At 45.9% G+C, this 22,415-nt stretch overlaps 1 pseudogene; it reads right to left on the bottom strand.

The window, feature by feature from the left end:
• Positions 1-2,941: 2,941 nt before the first annotated feature.
• Positions 2,942-6,929, bottom strand: LOC125548247 (annotated as a pseudogene).
• Positions 6,930-22,415: the final 15,486 nt, after the last annotated feature.

Below are 22,415 nucleotides of genomic sequence, written 5' to 3'. Positions count from 1 at the left end.
AAATATTCTAAATATATATATTACAAAAAACACTTTTTCAAAAACGTTGAACAAGTATTTGAATAAAAGGTTGAACAAGAATTTGAAAAATGTTAAACAAGTATTTGAAAAAAATATTGATCATGTATATAAAAATGTTGAACAAGTATTGAAAAATGTTGAACAAGTATTTGAGAAAATGGTTATCATCTATATAAAAATGTTGAACAAGTATGTGAAAAATGTTGATCATGTATAAAAGTGACAAGTATATAAAAATGTTGAACAAGTATGTGAAAAATATTGATCATGTATAAATGTTGATCACTAGGGGAAACGAGAGGAAAAACACTAAATAAACAAGATCCAATTACACATACGCTAAATCCACATACCATATAAAGGTGACAAAGATCCCAAGTCAACACACTGAGATACATAGGTAATTCTTCCCAATCAGTGAGCAGAGATGTCTTGATATCCGGATATGAATCTTCCCTTTCGGGGTCTTGAATCCCGTAGGATCTTCTCACATGGAGGGCTTGTTGTCCATGGGAGTAGTCCCTCTCTCGCAAGAGGAGGTGGATACAAGGAGCAAAGGCTCTAATATGAATGAGCTATCACTTTGCTAACCCTAGCTAGGAGGAGGAGGGATCCTATATATAGTCTTAGTGAAAATGAGGGCGAAGTGAGGGGGTACATGGGCCTTGGACTTGAAACTGTGCTTAGATAGGCGCCGGACGTCCGGTAGTTACCGGTCATCCGATGGCTCACGAGAGACCGGATGTCCGGTAAGGACCGGACTTCTGACGCTTCGGCTCGGCTGAGGCGTCATCGGATTTCCGGACGCATTCGGACGTCCGCTGCGTCGGTCATCCGGAAAGCCTCGGTCTGCTGGCATTTTGGTTTTGGAACAGGGATGCTATATTTCTAGAGTGGGTCAGACGTCCTGGCACGGGAGGGTGTCGAACGCCCGGTATGGGTCGATCGTCCGTCCGCTGTAGTGTTCCTCACTGGGCCTTCTGGCTGGCTGGACCTCCAGCTGTCGGACGTCCGGTAACTACCGGTCGTCCGCTGGCTGTAGCTTTCTGGCAGCTCTTCCACTTGGTTCTTGTACTTGGTGTCGTTGCCGTCTTGTCCGTTTGACGTATAGCATCTTCACGTCCCTCATCCAAGTACCTGAGCATGCATAAGGTCTCTGATTGAGGTAGTAGCCATGTCTCACACGCGGAATGTGTAAGTTCAAAGAGGAGCGAGTTCACATAGGTTTCGATAGCGCGGGCACGAGCTCTTGTCATCGGACCACTTGGTGCTTGGGCAGACGTAGACGGGTCCATGGGGATGGCCGTAGGATGCTCCGCATCAAAAGGGTTTAGCCTGTAGGGGGGACTCGATCACAGCTACATACACCTAGCATTAGGGTTAGATCTCTACTTACGATCTCGAGGTAGATCAAGCCTGTACTCGATACATCATCATCAACACAATCAAAGCAGGAACCTCTTTGAGAGGGCCCGAACCTGGGTATATATTGTCTCCTTCATCCCATGTTACCACCGATTCAAGATCCACAGCTCGGGACCCCCTACCCTGAGGTCTGCCGGTTTTACCGCCGACATTGGGTCAGATTGCTTCTCATGTTAGGGAGTTTAGCTGTGTTGTGTGTTTGTTCGGGCCGAGCAACGCTTCTCTCTCTTGTCTCTCTGCTCTGGGCACCGTGTTCACTCCATCTTGCGATCATGCATGTGTTGTGCCATCACTTTGTACTAATTCCCTATTCTTCTATCAATGGAAAGATATGGAGGCTTTGCGTATTTGCGGGAAAAAATGTATTTTTCTCAGCCTTACCTTTTTTTTAATTTCTCAGCCTGACTTGGAGTTAGGTGTCGATTTGATTGACAAATAGTGGCGTTTTGTGAAGAGAAGATGGTAAGATTGTTAATATGAGTGAGATATATAGTACCTAATAATTAGCAGCTCTGTTTTGTTGTATAGAAACAGTGGAAGCTAGTGAGGCCACCGTACTTCTTCAGTATGCACCTTATTACACACAGACAATAGCACCAGTTCAATCTCGCGCTTTAAGTAATGTCCTCTTCTTATTGAAGGCAAGGGATGACCCCATTTTGACCGCTTTATTTTACCTTGGGTAATGTCCATGAGATAACAGTAAGTGGGAGATTAAAAGGTAGAGTTAGCTGCCAGGCTCCTTGTGGCACTATATCTTCATAGGAAGTTGTCATACAAAGTAACAAAACCATATAAGTGCATACAGAGTACTAAAGGGAATCAGATTCTAGAGGTCTGAATCAGATTGACCAATAACAAGCAACAGCCAGCGTCATGAAAAAGATAGGAGTTCATACAAAGTAGAACCAACGGTCAGTGACCAAAAACAAGTACTTCCATTAACCAGTAACAAAGCAGCGTAGTGCTAAAAGAGGGGCAGTGTCCTCATTCAAGAGAGCCTAGTCATACAGCATGCTAAAAGCTAATTCTAGATGTCTGAAACAGATTGAGTGCTAACCGAAGCAATGGTCAGTGACCAAAACTAAGACAGCGTGCTAACATCTAATTCTATTAGTCTGAAACAGATCGAGTGCTAACCGAAGCAATGGTCAGTGACCAAAAATAAGCACATACATCTAAACAGACGATATACCCTGCATCAGGACAAGAAAAGCTAATCTGATCGCTCTGCAATTGAGTGCTAACAACTAATTCTTCGTCAACTCAGAATATGTCCACGCCTGCATGCCAATCGCTTCTCACTTGTTCTCTGCAATTTCAACCACATGCCCAGGTCTCATGTCCTTGACAATCGCTTCTCACTTAGTGTTCTCTCTGCAATTTCAACCAAAAAAAACAAGTGTCAGGACCACCAAACCTGGGACATGTTGAAAGCACGACTTTTTCCATGTTCTCTAAAGTAGATAGAATTACCTTTCGTTACTGTGAGTCTCTAAGCTGAACACGTGTAGTTCTCCCAAGCATATTGTAACCTGCATAACAAATCAGTTATGATGGAACATCAATTTTGAATAGAGCAAACAAAATCAAACTTTAGACTTACATCCCCTGCATATCCAACACCATAACAAGATCTTCAATAAGCATAGATATGAAAGTTGGAAATCTGTATGAAGCAATATACTCCAGTTCCTCAAGGTTAGAGATGTTTTGTTTTTTATCACCCTGATTGGCCTGTCATGCACAACATATATCGTTATTTCAGACGACACCTAAAATACAAGCGTGTGGATTACTCGAATTATGAGAAAACTTACATCCCCGCCATGCTGCTGGAAGTTCCGTAAGAACCTAAAAAGGTCACACGAATTGGGAGCATAACTGGTCAGAGTGTTATTGGGGTCGTTGTACTTGAATAGCAACACCTTGTTAAGTAACGAGTTCAATGCAGCGTCTACCCTCCGATCCTTAGTAGTAAGCTTGGTCTTAGCCACAAGGTCATCAACTTTCTGTTTCTCTATTTGACCCATTGATTTATAGGCTTGGAAGACTGCACTTATGAGGATCGTGACTGCTCTTGGTGACTTGACTGCTGGATGGTTGTGCAGGAATTTAAGGAACTTTTCCTTCTTTGCCTTTGAAGGACATGAACCAACTATAGGGGAGACCATCAAGTTGTACAGTTCCTGGATATAACTAATTGGATATCCTTGGGAATCTCTAAATTCATCTACCAGCAATAGCCTAGCCAACATGGACAGATCTAATAGCAGATTGGCAAAACTTCCATCGCACATGGGTTCACGCTTAATGCGGCAGCGGTGTCCACTCATCCTTAGATCCTCCATAGTGAACTGCCCGCCCCAACTTTGGTGCCGGTTATGAGCATCAGTTATCACCTTAATAAACCCTGACCACAGATTTCTACCATGCTTGGTGCAGATGACTGCTGAACCACCACCCTCAATTGGGCGCATATCAACAACTCCATACTTGTTCAGATACTGTCTCACTGATCTCTCTCCGGGTATCTTTAGATCATACACACACAAAAATCAAGTTATTTCGCAGCATACAACTTATGAAAAGACATGTGCTTCGAACCAATAATTGTGGAGCATATTAGTTTAAGCATGATAGGATTGGTTTCTGCTATCTATTAACTCAAGCAACAGAATTAATAGTTTAATACTACTCGTACTAGAAATTGGAGTATTACTGTAAGCAGTAGATAGAGCAACACACACAAACAAAATAGTGATGTTAATGACTATAAACAGAACTGTGAGTGGCCAAACACACACAAAAAAAGGAATTCTGCAACTTTGATACATAAGGATTGCTAAATTAGTTCTTGCTCTCCTAGATAGTACTCCCTCTGTAAACTAATATAAGGAGGGAGTATAAACTAGTCCATGATCATCAAGTGCGGGGTTCTATAGTATTTCTATATAGGCTATATATCACCATTCGCTGAAATAAATTTAGGAAGATGACGATACATACTAGGTTCAGCATCCATTGAGGCCAAATGTACATCATAAGAACCCAGCAAACATCTCGGACCCAATCCATAGAGCAATACAGAATACGATTGTCCATGGCGCTGCTAGAATTGCCATGCGCAGACCATCATGTACCCGGTTTGTTGATATCCACTCAGCGCATAGCAAAATCCACATTAACCAAGTAAGAATACGCAACTTCAACCTCCAAATAGCTCCTTCCTTGAAAGCCTGTGCAACTTTCTTCCTGGCCTCTCTCTCAGCCCGCTTTCTTTCTTGGCATGACGCCATATTTGATCCCTAATTGCTTGATAACTGGAAGAAAATATTTAATTATGTCAGACTAATCAATTAGTAAGCGCAAATGCATAATGCCGAATAATACACATATCCGAGGGAGTATTACAACTTGTCAAATAAGCAAATTACTCCAATCATAGCCAGTTCAGCAAAAACAGTGTATGAAATAGTATTAGAGTTTGTTGGGCCTTATATGTGTGAATAAGTCTGGCCCACGTGGCCCATGTAAACCAGTATATGTATTGTACAGACTAGAGAGGAATAGAGTTATCCAGAAATTTCCCAAACCCATCACACTTCAGAGTTTAATAGCAGGGTGCAGAGCTGGGTGACTAGATAATTAAAATACCATGCAAGAGCAGAAAAAAGTAGGTTACTGAAGAGCAAAACCATCATCCTTACAGAAAACTAGATTCCTGAAAGGATTCTAAGCAAAGAAAACAAAAGTACTATGTTCAAGACAAAAGAAAGCAAATCTGTACTAGCTGCAACCTTATCCCTAGACTACACATGTAGCAATTTTAAGAAGCAAACTGAGCGCCCCAACAGCGACATGATTCTAACAAAAGGAGGCCAAAAGAGGCAACATATCTCTCAGTTTGTAAAAAATAAAAAGAACATGGGTAAACATTTAAGCCAAATCAAACAACAGTGATCATGCATATCGGTATCACTGCTAGGTGAATATATCAGTTTTGTAGGAATTTTGGGGCTTGCTACACCATTTGGAATCAAAACAATGGACGAGTATAATGAATATGAGCGTACAACTAATCAATTTGATATCTATTTCTAGAAGAGGAATGGGTGTTAAATCTTAAAACAACAAGTGCCAAGCCATTGCAAAGAGTTACTTGTCAGCTTGATATCTATTTCAGAAATAATTTCTAGATTGAATTTCTAACTCTCAAACAAAGCTAGTTCAAAACCTAAGAAGAGAATGTGTGGAACTCAAATCGTAGGTGATTAAGAAAACCTTTGTACGATAACTATATGACAATAGATAATCAGTACCTTCTTAAATGAGAGATTTGAAAACCTAATGATACATAAGAAGTAGCTGATTAACTGTCCGACAAACAAATACCACAAGCCAGACAACGACTTAACGTATAGTTCACCAAAAACAATGTATGAAACTCAAATGTTAGCAGAACAAGGGAACTTTTGCAATTAATTCTAATTAAATGATAGACAATTTGCTACATTCCGAAATAGAGATTCTAAAGCCTACATGAAGTAGAGTTTTAGTTAAGCAAACCCTATGGAAGATGAATTAATAAGCAAACAAACAAGAAACAAACCCCCAAACAGGGAACCAGGACCCAAGCTGCACAAACAAGTTGAACCGCGAGGCAGCACCCACAAACCCGGGACCAAATTTAGGGACCTCAAGCACCAATTAGCAGAGCGGATGAAGCAGGGGGCAGACCGAATTCGTATCAGGGACAACACCTCTAGCCCACGGCAGTAGTCATCACCGGCACACCCAATGTCCACGGCTACAAGGAGCTGGGTGACTGGATAATTAAAATACCATGCAAGAGCAGAAAGAAGTAGGTTACTGAAGAGTAAAACCATCATACTTACAGAAAATTATATTCCTGAAAGGATTGTAAGCAAAGGAAACAAAAGTTACTATGTTTGAGACAAAACAAAGCATATCTGTACTAGCAGCAACCTTATCCCTAGACTACACATGTAGCAATGTTATGAAGCAAAGTGAGCGCATCAACAGCAACATGGTTCTAACAAAAGGAGGCCAAAAAGAGGCAGCATATTTGACAGTTTGTAAAGAATAAAAAAACATGGGTAAACATTTAAGCCAAATCAAAAAAAGTGATCATGCATATCAGTATCACAGCTAGGTGAATATATCAGTTTTGTAGGAACTTTGGGGCTTGCCACACCATTTGGAATCAAAACAATGGACGAGTATAATGAATATGAGCATACAACTAATCAATTTGATATCTAATTCTAGAAGACAAATGGGTGCTAAATCTTAAAACAGCAAGTGTCAAGCCACTGCAAAAATTTACTTGTCAGTTTGATACCTATTCTGGAAATAAATTTAGATTGAATTTCTAACTCTCAAACAAAACTAGTTCAAAACCTAAGAAGAGAATGTGTCCAACTCAAATCGTAGGTGATTAAGGAAACCTTTGTACTGGAACTGTATGATAATAGATAATCGGTACCTTCTTAGATGAGAGATTTCAAAACCTAATCCTACATAAGGAGCAGCTGACAAACTAATACCACAAGCCAGACAATGACTATGCGTATGGTTCACCAGAAACAATGAATGGAACTCAAATGCTAGCAGATCAAGGGAACTTTTGCAATTAATTTCAATTGTATGATAAGAAGACAATCTAGTACAATCTGCGACTGAGGAAGACAAATTAATAAGCATACAAACAGGAATGTAACCCCCAAACGACTCAATCTGCAGAAATAAGTTGAACGGCATGGCACCACCCACAAACCCGGGCCCAAATCCGAGGACCTCAAGCACCAATTCGCTGGGCAGATGAAGCAAGGGGGAAACAGAGCTCGTATCAGGGGGCAGTACCTCGATCCCACGGCAGTGGCCACCACCGGCACACCCGAAGTCCACGCGACAACAAAGGAAGACCGAAGCGTATGGTGAGAATCAACCCCCGACGGCAGCCGCGGCCACCCCTCCCCCGCCGCCGGAATCGCTCCTGCGCTCCACCTAATTGCAGGACGAAAACGAACTGATTACCCCCGTCGTCCTCGCCGTTTAAAGCCTTAAAACCCTAGCAAAGGGAGGAGGGAGGAGAGAGCGCGGACTCACACACGAGCCGAGAAACGCGCGGCGCGGCGGATTCAGGGAGACGTCACGGGAGGAGAAGACACCGCGCTTCACCGGAGGAGGGGAAGGCGGTCGTCGCTGGAGGAGGGGAAGGCGGTCGTCGCCGGAGGAGACGCCGCCTTCCGCGGGACGAGGAGCAGGAGACGCCGCGCTCCCGTGGAAGGGGCGCGTCTGCCTCGCCTCGCCTCGCCTCGCTTCGTTTGTAGCCCAGGCCCAGCTAGCGAGAACGCAAACGGTTTTATATATAGTCCTACAAAATGTTCACGCACCTCAAAAGAAGTGCTCACACACTTAATAAAGGGGTTTTGTATTTTAAAAAAAAAACAAAGTGCTCACGCATTTTAATAAGGGAAAAAAGGTCATTGCACTTATAATATGTTCACACGTTTCTAAAAATTGTTCATGACATTTAATTCATGTTGGTACCATTAAAAATGTTCACAAGATGTAAACAAATCAAGACATTTTATAGCATCTTCAATGAGATGTAAAACATTATTCCTGCAATTTATGGAAAATGTGCATGGCATGTAAAATAGTGTATTTAACCATTAAAAATGTTTGCAACATTTCCAAAAATGTTCATATGTTTAAAAATGTTCAGTAAAGTATAAAACCTTGTTTGTTCAATTTTTAAAAATGTTCATGGCATACGTTAAAATTCCATAACTATTTAAAAATTTGTATGTGCAGTTTTTAAAAATTGTTCATGACATATATTAATTTTTGTAAACATCAAAAAATGGTCATGAAATCTACAGAAATGTTTACGAAAATAAAGAAACTTGTTCACATATTATTATTTTTATGTTCACATATTTATGTATACAATGCCACTTTATTTTTTGTGTCAAACTTTGAATTTTAATTTTGATCAACAAAATATGAGCTATATGTCATAAAAAATATATCATCGAAAAGTTCTCTAAAATGTGCATCCAGTGACATACTTTTGTGGTATATGACTCATATTTTGTTGGTAAAATTAATAGTCAAAGTTAGACATAAAAATATGAAGTGGTGTAAGGGCATATTTATCCCTTAGTTGTTTTGGTGATTGATGACAATGCTTTGCGGACTAATCGTGTGCATTGAGTATTTTCAGACATATCATGACTAGAACAAGATGATTTGATGCCCCTCGAAGACTGTTGAAGACAGTGTTTCTCTATGTTTCTTTTCAGTGGATTTGAGTCGTAGGAAAGCTGTACTATTAAGAGGGGTTCGCTTTGGAAAGGTTTGGGTGGAATCATCACATACACGTCTACTCCTTTTGCACCATCTTTCCTTTAGCTCTTTGGAGCATCCTCCGTTTTTCTGTGTCTCTGCGAAATGAAGGACTTCTAGTGTTGCTGTTCTAAGGCACGCGGTAGTACTGCTCTTTAGAGCGGTAGTACCGCGGGGCCTTGCGGCAGTACCGGTCGTAGGTGCGGTAGTACCGCTTCTTGGGAGCGGTAGTACCGTGGCCTCTGGCCAGGCTTAGCCGCTCGAGCGGTTGTAGGGCGGATGTAATTTTTTTTACATCTGCGCCCTACGCGGTAGTGTCGCCCCATGGGTGCGGTAGTAACATGAGCCCTAGCCTGGCACAGCAACATGAGCGGAAGTAGGGGCGGATGTAATTTTTTTACATCCGCGCCCTACGCGGTAGCACCGCTCCTGGCATGCGGTACTATCGTGTCGGATTTTTGCACAGATCCCAACTCAGCGGAAGTTGCCATGAATGTATTTTTATATGTCCGTATCTTTCCAAATCTGAACTATCCCTGCCTTGCGTCAGAGTTGGTTTGGTTCCTGCTGCATGGGCAGTAGTTGTAACACCCCGATAATTTGGCTACAATAACCTCACCCTATTGTGCCATGTCAACATATTTTATTAAGCCAATTTGCCAGTTGATAAAAAAATCGAAGTCAAATTCAAAATTCAAATAACAAGTCAAGTTATTATTTCTTCAAACTATAAAATTAAAATGTGCAAATTTTAGTATAATTCCCTCCGATCATTTTTCATGTTGAATCCAATATCATTTGACTCTCCGATTAATCTCTAGTAAAATATAAAGTGGTCCAACTACAACAAACATAACCATTTCAAAATAAACAAATAATTATAAGTTTCCAAATGACTCAAAACTTTATGTGACACTCCAAAATATTGTGCTTGAATTTTGTGCCAAATTTCAGGCTTAACTAAATCCATTTGCTAGCAGCTAAATAGAAAATTGTGGTAGAAATGTAAAGAAAAGGGAAAAGAGAGACGTGAAGAAGGGGACCTAATCTACTGGCTCTATGGCCCATCTAGCGAAAGGGTAGGCCCAGCCCACCTCCACCTCACCCCTTCCTCTGTACAGGAGACAGGGGGTCGTGGCACACATCCATGGCCATGGCCACAGCCACGGCGTGCGTGGCGACCATCGACGCCCCTGGCCGCCTATAAAAGCGTCGCCCGAAAACCCTAGATCGAACTCCTTCTTTTCCCCTTCGTTCCCCTTCGCCCCCTTCCTCTTCTTCTCGGAAATCGAGCTTGAACCAGTCGCGGTCATCGCTGCCTCGTCGTCGTTGTCGCGGTCGTCGATGTCTCCGGCGTGCGGGAGCACGCCCAGGAGGTCCGCCGCGTCCGGCTTCATCAGTTCAGGGGACCAACTCAAGTCGGGACGCCCCCTCCTCAACGCTTGCATCGTCTTCCTCCGTCGGCCGTCGCATCTCGCGTCACCATTGCCGCTGCTCCGAGCCGTCCCCTGCCTCCCCGACCTCGTGGTCGCGCTCGCGGTGAGCAACTCCTCTGGATCCCCCTTCCTCCGCCTTGATACGGTCGCTATTTGCCGTCCCCGATCACATCCGAGCTCTCCTGTACGCGTACGCGTACGTGTGTGCCGCGCTGCTGCTCCTTGCCGCTGCTGCGTTGTACTGCTGCTGCTGCGTGCTTCCTGCTGCTCCTATCGCTTGTGCTGCCTGCTGCTCCACCTACTGTCGCCTAGCGCCACCGCTGGCTAGCGCCGCCGCTTGTTACGGCCACTGCTGCGCTGCCCTGCCTGCTGGCCATGGCCGCCGTGGCCATGTGCCCATGCGTGCAACTCAGCCAGGGGTCCGGCTAGCTCTGGATATGAGGCCGGCCCAATCCAGTCTTAATCAGGGGGTAATCCCCTTAACACTAACCCCCTTTAGACTACCTAACCCAGTTAGTTAATAGGTATATGATAGTGGGGCCCATCACAAATTAAAACTAGTTTAAATCATTCCAATTAACACATTAGTGAATGGCAGGTGGCCCCCTCCCTGACAGTTTGACCGGTCAACCTTGACCCCTTTTGACCGGCTGACTAGACTTTTGACTTTGACTAGCCCCACATGTCAGCCTCTATGGCTAGACAACCACTGGGTACACATAGTTTTTCCTATTTATTTTCAAATTAAATAAATTTCAGAAAAACTTTAAAGCTTTAAAAAATCATAGAAAATAATCCATAACTTGGATGAAAAAGTTTTATATATGGAAAGAATGACAAGACGAATCCAACTATGCGGTCCGTTCGTCCGCCACATGTCCCGAGCATAGCGAACATCGAACATTTCCCCTCCGGTTCGTTTGTCCGAAAACGCGAAACACCGGGGATATTTTCTCGGATGTTTCCCCCTTCACCGGTACCACCTCATACCGCGTTAAGGCACCCCTAACACCGCTACTTGTCATGTCATGCATCGCTATGCATTTGTTTGCTTAATATTTATTGTTTCTTCCCCCTCTTCTCACGCTAGACACCGAGACCGACGCCGCTGCTACCTAGTACGACTACGGTGTTGATGACCCCTCCTTGCCAGAGCAACCAGGCAAGCCACCCCCCTTGATCACCAGATATCGCCTATTCTTCTCTCTACTGCTTGCATTAGAGTAGTGTAGCATGTTACTGCTTTCCGTTAATCCTATCCTGATGCATAGCCTGTCCTTGCTACTACTGTTGTTACCTTTACCTGCAATCCTAATGCTTAATATAGGATGCTAGTTTATCATCAGTGGCCCTACATTCTTGTCCGTCTGTCATGCTATACTATCGGGCCGTGATCACTCGGGAGGTGATCACGGGTATGTACTATACTTTATACATGATACATGTGGTGACTAAAGACGGGTCGGCTTGTGGAGCACCCACGAGTGATTCATGGATTGGGGGCTGAAAGGACCTTTGTTCCAACGGCCCTCTGAGTGGATCTTTGCGGCGAAGCGACAGGGCAGGTTGAGACCACCTAGGAGAGAGGTAGGCCTGGCCCTGGTCGGCGTTCGCGGTTATTTCAAAATAACACGCTTAACGAGTTCTTGGTATTTGATCCGAGTCTGGCTACTGGCCTATATGCACTAAGCATCTACGCGGGGACAGTTATGGGCACTCGACGTCGTGGTATCAGTCGAAGCCTTCGTGACGTCAGCGACTTAGCGGCGCGTGCCAGATTGGGACGTAAGCCTGCTCTTGTATTAAGGGGGCTAGTTCTGCTTCCGGCCGCCCTCGCAACATGCAGGTGTGCAATGGGCGATGGGCCCAGACCCCTGCGCTATAGGATTTAGACCGGCGTGCTGACTTCTCTGTTGTGCCTAGGTAGGGCTGCGACGTGTTGATCTTCCGAGGCCGGGCATGACCCAGGAAAGTGTGTCCGGCCAAATGAGATCGAGCGTGTTGGGTTATGTGGTGCACCCCTGCAGGGAAGTTAATCTATTCGAATAGCCGTGTCCCTCGGTAAAAGGACGACCCGGAGTTGTACCTTGTGACGCCCGGGTAGTTAAGCTACAGTAAACCTCTATTAATGATGCCACGTCATGATGGTTACTGTTGCTAATCTCACGTTAGTTCAAAACGAATCAAATTCAAATTTGAGATTAATGGCAAACATCAAAAGTTTTCAAACGTAAAGCTAAAATGTTCGGTTTGCGGAAAATAATCCATAAATTATTTTGCTGAAGTAACCACACTTTTACAAATTGTTTAAATATTTTGAGATAAATAAAACAGTAGCAGAAACAGATAATTCAATGCCCTATTCAATTAATAAATTAAACTAATTTATTTAATTGCCCGAACTAATGGGGCAGTGACATATTTATGAAACTAAATTAGGAACTAGTTTGGTATTTTATCTAAACTATAGCAATGTGAAACTAAAATAAAACAGAGAGAAAATAAACAAAAGAATATAAAAACAAAAATAAAGGAAGCCCCCCACCTCTCTGGCCCAACTGGACCACCGGCCCAGGCGCACCCCTCCTCTCCTCCCCTGTTCACGAACCACCCCGTGGCCATGGCCGATGCCTGCCACGGCACCGGTCGTCGCCGTGGCGGCCATCCGCCGGCACCCCCACTCCTATAAGGCCTCGCCCCGGGCCAAACCCTAGCTCTCTCCCCTCACTCCCCACCCCCTCCTCAATGGATCTGGGCGCCCCTCGCCCCTCTGCGTTCCGCTCGTTGCCCCCGAGGCCACCTCGTTGCCATTGCCGCGGTCAACCGCCTCTTCTCGCCGTCTCTGCCAGCCCAGGAGCTCCGCCGGACTCCTCCACGTCGTCCCCGCCCTCAACTTCAAGCCAGGGCGCTGCCAAGCTCGACATCATCTTCAAGCTCTGCCCCGAGCTCGCCGCCTTCGATTCGGTCGTCTCCGACAGCCGCCGGCCTCCCCGACCCCTCCAGCTCGCATGCGTCCTCCACTGTGAGGCCCTCCTCCCGTTCCCCTTGTTTCTCCCTTGGAATCGGCGCCGTAGACCCGCCCCCACCTGAGTTCGCCATGGCCAGACCCTGCCGTAGCCACACCGGGCGCGCTCCCAGCGCCTCTGCCCGCCTGAGGCCGGCGCCCTCGCGCGTGCGCGTACGCCCGAGGCCGGACCCCCTGCATACTGCTGCTCTGCTTCTTGCTGCTGCTGCTCTACTTGTGCCTGCTGCTACTGCTTTGTTGCTGACGCTACTATGCCGCTGCCTATTGTCGGCTTGCCGCTGCCATTGCTATTTGCTGTGCCCGCCTGGCCGCGCCGACCGCGGCCGCGCCCTGCTTCCTTCGCCGCACGCCCTCCAGGTCGTGCGTCACCGCGCCCGGCGTTGGCCGCCAGCCCGCGCCGCCCGCTCGCCGGTAGCACCCTCGCCCCGACTGGCCGCTGCATGTTACTGATGCATGCTGTTGCGCTGCTTTTTTTACTGCTCCTGCTATTTCTAGCCGCCGCTGCTCTCGCCCAGTGCTTGCTATTGTAGATGCTACTAGCTAGCTTTCTTATTTTTACAATGACTAACCCTCTAAACTGTCTCTAAATGGTGGTTAACCAACTACTAACATGAGCAAAAATAGTACGAGTAGAAAGTTTGCATGACGAACTCCATTTTATCCCACTGGACCAAATCTTTTCGATTCCTGGATTAAATCATATAAAAATCGCAAAATGCTATGTTCAGATAATAGAATCAACTCCTAGCTACGTGATGTGTGTGTGCGGGAGTGTGTGTGGTGTGTGTGGCCAGCTGTGCCACAGCCGTGTGTGGCCGGTCATGCTAGTTAGGAGTAGTTTAATTAGTAGGAGTACTAGTTAATTAGTCTAATAGTAGATGACATGTGAGTCTAATAGTAGATGACATGTGGATCCCCGCTTCTAAATTAACTAGTTAAATAAACCTATTAAAATACTAGTCAATGACAGGTGGACCCCTTTAATTATTCACTTACAAGAAAATATTGAATATGTGTCAATGACGCCTGGGCCCGATCTGCAGTTTTGACCAGTCAACAGTCAAACAATTGACTGTTGACTAAGTCAACTGGACCCTTTGGTCCCACCTGTCATCCACTATGGCTAGCCCACGATGGGTATAGAAAGTATATCCTGTTTTTATTTTTGAATTATAATAAATTCAGAATTAAAAAATCATTTAAAGCTTTAAAAATTAAAATAAAATAAATCGTACCTCGGATGAAAAAACTTTGTACATGAAAATTGCTCAGAATGATGAGACGAATCCGGATACGCAATCCGTTCGTCCGTCACACGTCCCTAGCATAGCGAACACGCAACCTTCCCTCTCCGGTTCATCTGCCCGAAAACGCGAAACAATGGGAATACTTCCCCGGATGTTTCCCCCCTTCGCCGGTATCGCCTATCCCTATGTTAGGTCACCCCTATTACAACGTATTGCCGCGTCTTGCTTTGTGTTACATTTGATTGCTCTGTTATTTATTGTGTTCCCCCTCCGTTACTCCTTTCCGGTAGACTCCGAGACCGCTGCCGATGTCCGTGTGTTCGACTACATCGAAGATGACCCCTCCTTCTTGCCAGAGCAACCAGGCAAGCCCCCCCTTGATCACCAGATATCGCCTACTCTCCTTTATACTGCTTGCATTAGAGTAGTGTAGTATGTTACTGCTTTCCGTTAATCCTATTCTGATGCATAGCCTGTCATTGTTACTACTGTTGTTACTTTACCTGCTATCCTACTACTTAGTATAGGATGCTAGTGTTCCATCAGTGGCCCTACACTCTTGTCCGTCTGCCATGCTATACTACTAGGCCGTGATCACTTCGAAAGGTGATCACGGGCATATACTATATACTTTACACAGTTACATTACCTGTGGTACTGTTCGGAGTTGGAGGCTGAAGGGGCAGGTGGCTCCATCCCGGTAGAGGTGGGCCTGGGTTCCCGACGGCCCCCGACTGTTACTTTGTGGCGGAGCGACAGGGCAGGTTGAGACCACCTAGGAGAGAGGTGGGCCTGGCCCTGGTCGGCGTTCGCAGATACTTAACACGTTTAACGAGATCTTGGTATCTGATCTGAGTCTGGCTACTGGCCTATACGCACTAACCATCTACGCGGGGACAGTTATGGGCACTCGACGTCGTGGTATCAGCCGAAGCCTTCGTGACGTCAGCAACGGAGCGGCTCGCGCTGGATTGGACTGGAACGCCTACTAGGCTAGGTCTGCTTCCGGCCGCCCACGCAACGTGCAGGTGTGCTAAGGGCGATGGGCCCAGACCCCTGGGCGCTTAGGTTTAGACCGGCGTGCTGACCTCTCTGTTGGTCTAGGTGGGGCTGCGACGTGTTGATCTTCCGAGGCCGGGCATGACCTAGAAAAGTGTGTCCGGCCAAATGGGATCGAGCGTGTTGGGTTATGTGGTGCACCCCTGCAGGGAAGTTAATCTATTCGAATAGCCGTGATCTTCGGTAACAGGACGACTTGGAGTTGTACCTTGACCTTATGACAACTAGAACCGGATACTTAATAAAACACACCCTTCCAAATGCCAGATACAACCGGTGGTCGCTCTCTCACAGGGCGACGAGGGGAGGATCATCGGTTAGGATTATGCTATACGATGCTACTTGATGCTACTTGGTGAACTTATCATCTACTCTCTCCTACATGCTGCAAGATGAAGGTGGCCAGAAGCGTAGTCTTCGACAGGATTAGTTATCCCCCTCTTATTCTGGCATTCTGCAGTTCAGTCCACATATGATACCCTTATTCTATTTGATACCCATGCATATCTAGTGTAGCTCCTTGCTTGCGAGTACTTTGGATGAGTACTCACGGTTGCTTTCTCCCCCTTTTCCCCCTTTCCTTTCTTTCTGGTTGTCGCAACCAGATGCTGGAGTCCAGGAGCCAGACGCCACCGTTGATGACGACTACTACTACTCGGGAGGTGCCTACTACTACGTGCAGCCCGCTGACGGCGACCAGGAGTAGTTTAGGAGGATCCCAGGCAGGAGGCCTGCGCCTCTTTCGGTCTGTATCCCATTTTGTGTTAGCCTTCTTAAGGCAAACTTGTTTAACTTATGTCTGTACTCAGATATTGTTGCTTCCGCTGACTCGTCCATGATCGAGCTCTTGTATTCGAGCCTTCGAGGCCCCTGGCTTGTAATATGATGCTTGTATGACTTATTTTATTTGTAGAGTTGTGTTGTGATATCTTCCCGTGATCCCTGATCTTGATCGTACATGTTTGCGTGTATGATTAGTGTACGGTCAAATCGGGGGCGTCACATACCTTGACCTTATGACAACTAGAACTGGATACTTATTAAAATACACCCTTCCAAGTGCCAGATACAACCGGTGATCGCTCTCTCACAGGGCGACGAGGGGAGGATCATCGGTTAGGATTATGCTACGCGATGCTACTTGGTGAACTTACCATCTACTCTCCTTCTGCTGCAAGATGGAGGCTGCCAGAAGCGTAGTCTTCGACAGGATTAGCTATCCCCCTCTTATTCTGGCATTCTGTAGTCCAGTCCACCGATATGGCCCTTTACACATTTACCCATGCATATGTAGTGTAGCTCCTTGCTTGCGAGTACCACCGATATGACGTGCTGAGAGGTCAGCACGTTGGTTCGTTTGTCCGAAAACGCGAAACACCGGGGATAATTTCTCGGATGTTTCCCTCCTTCACCGGTACCACCTCATACCATGTTAAGGCACCCCTAGCACTGCTACTTGTCATGTCATGCATCGCTATGCATCTGTTTGCTTAATATTTATTGTTTCTTCCCCCTCTTCTCACACCAGACACCGAGACCGACGCCGCTGCTACCTAGTACGAGTACGGTGTTGATGACCCCTCCTTGTTAGAGCAACCAGGCAAGCCCCCCCTTTGATCACCAGATATCGCCTATTCTTCTCTCTACTACTTGCATTAGAGTAGTGTAGCATGTTACTGCTTTCCGTTAATCCTATCCTAATGCATAGCCTGTCCTTGCTACTACTGTTGTTACCTTTACCTGCAATCCTAATGCTTAATATAGGATGCTAGTTTATCATCAGTGGCCCTACATTCTTGTCCGTATGCCATGCTATACTATCGGGCCGTGATCACTCGGGAGGTGATCACGGGTATATACTATACTTTATACATGATACATGTGGTGACTAAAGACGGGTCGGCTTGTGGAGCACCCGTGAGTGATTCACGGATTGGGGGCTGAAAGGACCTTTGTGCCAACGGCTCTCTGAGTGGATCTTTGTGGCGAAGCGACAGGGCAGGTTGAGACCACCTAGGAGAGAGAGGTGGGCCTGACCCTGGTCGGCGTTCGCGGTTATTTCAAAATAACACGCTTAACGAGTTCTTGGTATTTGATCTGAGTCTGGCTACTGGCCTATACGCACTAACCATCTACGCGGGGACAGTTATGGGCACTCGACGTCGTGGTATCAGTCGAAGCCTTCGTGACGTCAGCGACTGAGCGGCGCGCGCCGGATTGGAACGTAAGCCTGCTCTTGTATTAAGGGGGCTAGTTCTGCTTCCGGCCACCCTCGCAACGTGTAGGTGTGCAATGGGCGATGGGCCCAGACCCCTGCGCCATAGGATTTAGACCGGCGTGCTGACCTCTCTGTTGTGCCTAGGTAGGGCTGCGACGTGTTGATCTTCCGAGGCCGGGCATGACCCAGGAAAGTGTGTCCGGCCAAATGGGATCGAGCGTGTTGGGTTATGTGGTGCACCCCTACAGGGAAGTTAATCTATTCGAATAGCTGTGTCCCTCGGTAAAAGGACGACCCGGAGTTGTACCTTGACCTTATGACAACTAGAACCGGATACTTAATAAAATACACCCTTCCAAGTGCCAGATACAACCGGTGATCGCCCTCTCACAGGGCGACGAGGGGAGGATCATCGGTTAGGATTATGCTACGCGATGCTACTTGGTGAACTTACCATCTACTCTCCTTCTGCTGCAAGATGGAGGCTGCCAGAAGCGTAGTCTTCGACAGGATTAGCTATCCCCCTCTTATTCTGGCATTCTGTAGTCCAGTCCACCGATATGGCCCTTTACACATTTACCCATGCATATGTAGTTTAGCTCCTTGCTTGCGAGTACTTTGGATGAGTACTCACTGTTGCTTTCTCCCTCTTTTCCCCCTTTCCCTTCTACCTGGTTGTCGCAACCAGATGTTGGAGCCCAGGAGCCAGACGCCACCGTCGACGACTACTACTACTACTCAGGAGGAGCCTACTACTACGTGCTGCCCGCTGACGGTGACCAGGAGTAGTTTAGGAGGATCCCGGCAGGAGGCCTGCGCCTCTTTCGATCTGTATCCCAGTTTGTGCTAGCCTTCTTAAGGCAAACTTGTTTAACTTATGTCTGTACTCAGATATTGTTGCTTTCGCTGACTCGTCTATGACCGAGCTCTTGTATTCGAGCCCTCGAGGCCCCTGGCTTGTAATATGATGCTTGTATGACTTATTTTTATTTATACAGTTGTGTTGTGACTTCTTCCCGTGAGTTCCTGATCTTGATCGTACATGATTGCGTGTATGATTAGTGTACGGTCGAATTGGGGGCGTCACAGTAGTACCGCAGTGTCTTGCAGTAGTACTGTGTGCCCTAGCGGTAATACCGCGTCCCCGGTGCGGTAGTATCGTGCTTCGCAGGCTGAGTTGGTGGATAACGGTTGGATTTGTTCTTCCACTATATAAGGGGTGTCTTCTTCTCCGAGTTGACTACCTCTTCCACCCCTAAGCTCCATTGTTGCTCCAAGCTCCATTTTCGCCCGATCTCTTTCCCTAGCCAATCAAACTTGTTGGTTCTTTAGGGATTGGCTGAGAAGGCCCCGACCCACACTTCCACCAAGAGAAATTTGATTCCCCCACTAATCCCTTGCGGATCTTGTTACTCTTGGGTTTTTGAGCACCCTAGATGGTTGAGGTCACCGTGGAGCTATATTCCATTGTTGTGAAGCTTCGTGGTGTCGTTGGGAGCCTCCAATTAAGTTGTGGAGATTACCCCAACCTTGTTTGTAAAGGTCCAGTCGCCGCCTCCAAGGGCACCAATAGTGGAATCACGGCATCTCGCATTGTGTGGGGGCGTGAGAAGAATACGATGGCCCTAGTGGCTTCTTGGGGAGCATCGTGCCTCCACACCGCTCCAACGGAGACGTACTTCCCCTCAAAAGGAAGGAACTTCGGTAACACATCCTCGTCTTCACCGGCTCCACTTTTGGTTATCTCGTGACTTTACTTGTGCTAGTTTATTTGTGTTATTTTCCTTGCTTGTTTTTGTGCTTGTTGTTGTTGCATCATATAGGTTTCTCACCTAGTTGCATATCTAGACAACCTACTTTGATGCAAAGTTTTAATTGGTAAAGAAAAGCTAAAAAGTGCTAGTTGCCTATTCATCCCCTCTAGTCAACTATATCGATCCTTTCAAGTGATCTTGTATACAAAAATGGAGGGAGTAACATAAATGTTTGTAACCATTTTAAAAATGTTACTTTTCTTCTCTTTTGTTCTATTTTGCGTTATTCACCTATATAAAACACCTGGTTTTTTGCATCTGAGTGGACTGAAAGAGACGTCGGTCGATTTTTTTTACTACCTTTGAATTTACATCTACATAGTGTTACTTATCTTCTAAGTTAATAAGTTCCTAGAGAATGAAGCTCCCTGTTGCATCGAGGCTCTAGGCGGCCGGTGGGATTACCGTGTCAGCTTATCTATGATGCTTGCCATTCAGGAGGGGCCATTACCTAGGCGCACGCGATGGGCGGCCGCCTATGCTTCACTTTGTGGATTGGTCTACATAAACCGCGCGAGGGAGGGGGTAGGTTTCAGTTAGACTGGTTGTAATAGGGAGTATCATATACTAGTATCATGCATATGATACTACTATATGATACTACCTCCCTAATGCATAGTATCATATATTAGTATCATGTAGTACTTTATTTTATTGCCATGCATGACACAAAGCAGCATGGCATTTATTATGATACAGTATCATGATATGATACTCCACCATCTCTTTCTTCATTTAATGTTATGACACCTCATCAAAGTTGCCTAGTTGGCATGCATGTACTAGCTATGATACTACCATTACGATGAGCCTTAGGCTGATTTTGCTGGTTTTTCTTCCCTGGGTTTTTTGTTTGCGTGAGGGATCGTGGGGATGGGAAAAGGTGAGTGGCTTAGTTCGATCGGTCGAGGGGAGATCGTATGAGGGGGTGGGGGAGGGATACGAAGATGCGACACGACCTACCAACTGGCCAACTAGGAGTAGAGATAAGAGATATCAGTTGAAGGCCCTGTTTGGTTTGGCTGTGGATTTTCTAAAAGAAGCTGTGAAAAATCTGCTGTGGAAAAATAGCTGTGGAAAATCTGATGTGAAAAAGATGTTGGCCATTTGGCAAACCAGCTGATACAGCTTTTTCAGATTTTGGCCCACAGCGGAATCAGATTTTGGAAAGCACATCCTGGCCTGCTTCCGCTTTCGGTTCAGATTTTGGCAGCGGATTTCTGAAATCGGATTCTGCTGGGTTCTCTCTTTGGTTCAGATTCTGCTGTGCGGCAACGAAATCCGTCGATAAAAGCTGAACCAAACAGGGCCGAAAACTAGCTAACAACTATTGATGCTAGGGAGCAGGCTCGAGCCAAAGATACTAATGAGGAAGCATGCAAGGGATAATCTAGCGCCAACATGATGCAGATAAAACCACGTGACAAGGTGTAACCTTAGATTCCTTTTCTATTTTTTAGTTTGTTTCATGTTTTTGTTTCTTGCTTACTAAGCCTTTAAAAAGTGCATCAATGGTCACTGTATTTGTGTTTTTTTGCGGGAAACTATGAGCTTTATTCAACAACAATGGCACCAACACGATCAGCCATCACGCTGGTCATGAGGAAACCGGGCGAGGAGTCCATCCAACAGTCGGTAACCCCAAGTGTGCTTGCATGTTTCACACACAAGTGGGCCGTCATATTGGCACTTCTTATTACATGTTGAATATCAAAGGAAAGAAAGCATAAGGCTAGCTCATCAATTTCTAAAAGTAACGGCGCTACAATAGAGCGCGAAAAGCGTCGCAAGTGCCATAGCTGTACCATCTCCAAACAATCTGTTTCCATAGCCACTCGCGAGAACCCCCGGAGCTTTGCAAATATTACCCCATCTCGCAGCGCCAACGCTTCTGCAATAAGAGGATCTGTGACATCGGGGTAAGGCTTACTCCAGGCAGCAACAAACGAAGAAGGAGATCTAGCTAAACCTCCTATTCCACTCTTGTTCTCAATCACTGAAACACTAGCATCCGTATTGATTTTTACCCAGTCAACTTCAGGAAGTCTCCATCCATACCCAGGCAGTGTTTTGGTCTGCTCCAATGGGAGTTCCAATAGAGCCAGTGTTTCTCTTATACGCTTCATGGATTGGACTGGGTCCATACTCACTCTATCATGTGTTATGCCGTTACGTGATGTCCAGATCGCCCACATGACAGTAACTATTTTTGCAATGTCCACCTCAGCAAAACGTGGATCACAGAGGATATCCTTGCACCACGTACAAGGGTGTATCTCCGGCAACTTGAGGTGCAGCCAGCTTCTCGCTTCTGCCCAAAAGCTTTGCGCATGAGAGCACTTAATCAATGCATGAAGCATATCTTCATTTGTACCTTTGCAGACCTTGCATCGCGCTAAGGTTGCTATATGCCTGTGTTGTAGTGTTGTTTCCACCGGTAGTATACCCCAAAGGACTCGCCACTAGAACACACGGACCTTGGGCAGCACTTTTAGTTTCCATAGTCTCGTCCACACCTGCTTATTGTTCTCTGAAGATTCTGTAATCGTCCCTTCCTCTAGAGCTAACTGCTCGTTACGAGTCATTAGAGCACGATACACGGATTTTACAGTGTAGGAACCCGACCTCTCATGAGCCCAAGCCTAGAAATCATCACCACCACCTTGTCTGAGCGGAATATTGAGAATTGCATCAGCGTCTGGGGGTATGAAGTTATTCCTAACTAGATCAGCTTTCCAGGACCAGCTCTCATTGTCAATCAAATCTGCAACTGTGTACAGCATAGCAGAACCA

Source organism: Triticum urartu, chromosome 3 (genome assembly GCF_003073215.2).
Source record: "Triticum urartu cultivar G1812 chromosome 3, Tu2.1, whole genome shotgun sequence".
In the NCBI taxonomy this organism is placed as follows: Eukaryota; Viridiplantae; Streptophyta; class Magnoliopsida; order Poales; family Poaceae; genus Triticum; species Triticum urartu.
The sequence above is the reverse complement of the archived record's forward strand: the minus strand, read 5'-3'. Positions and strand labels throughout refer to the sequence as shown.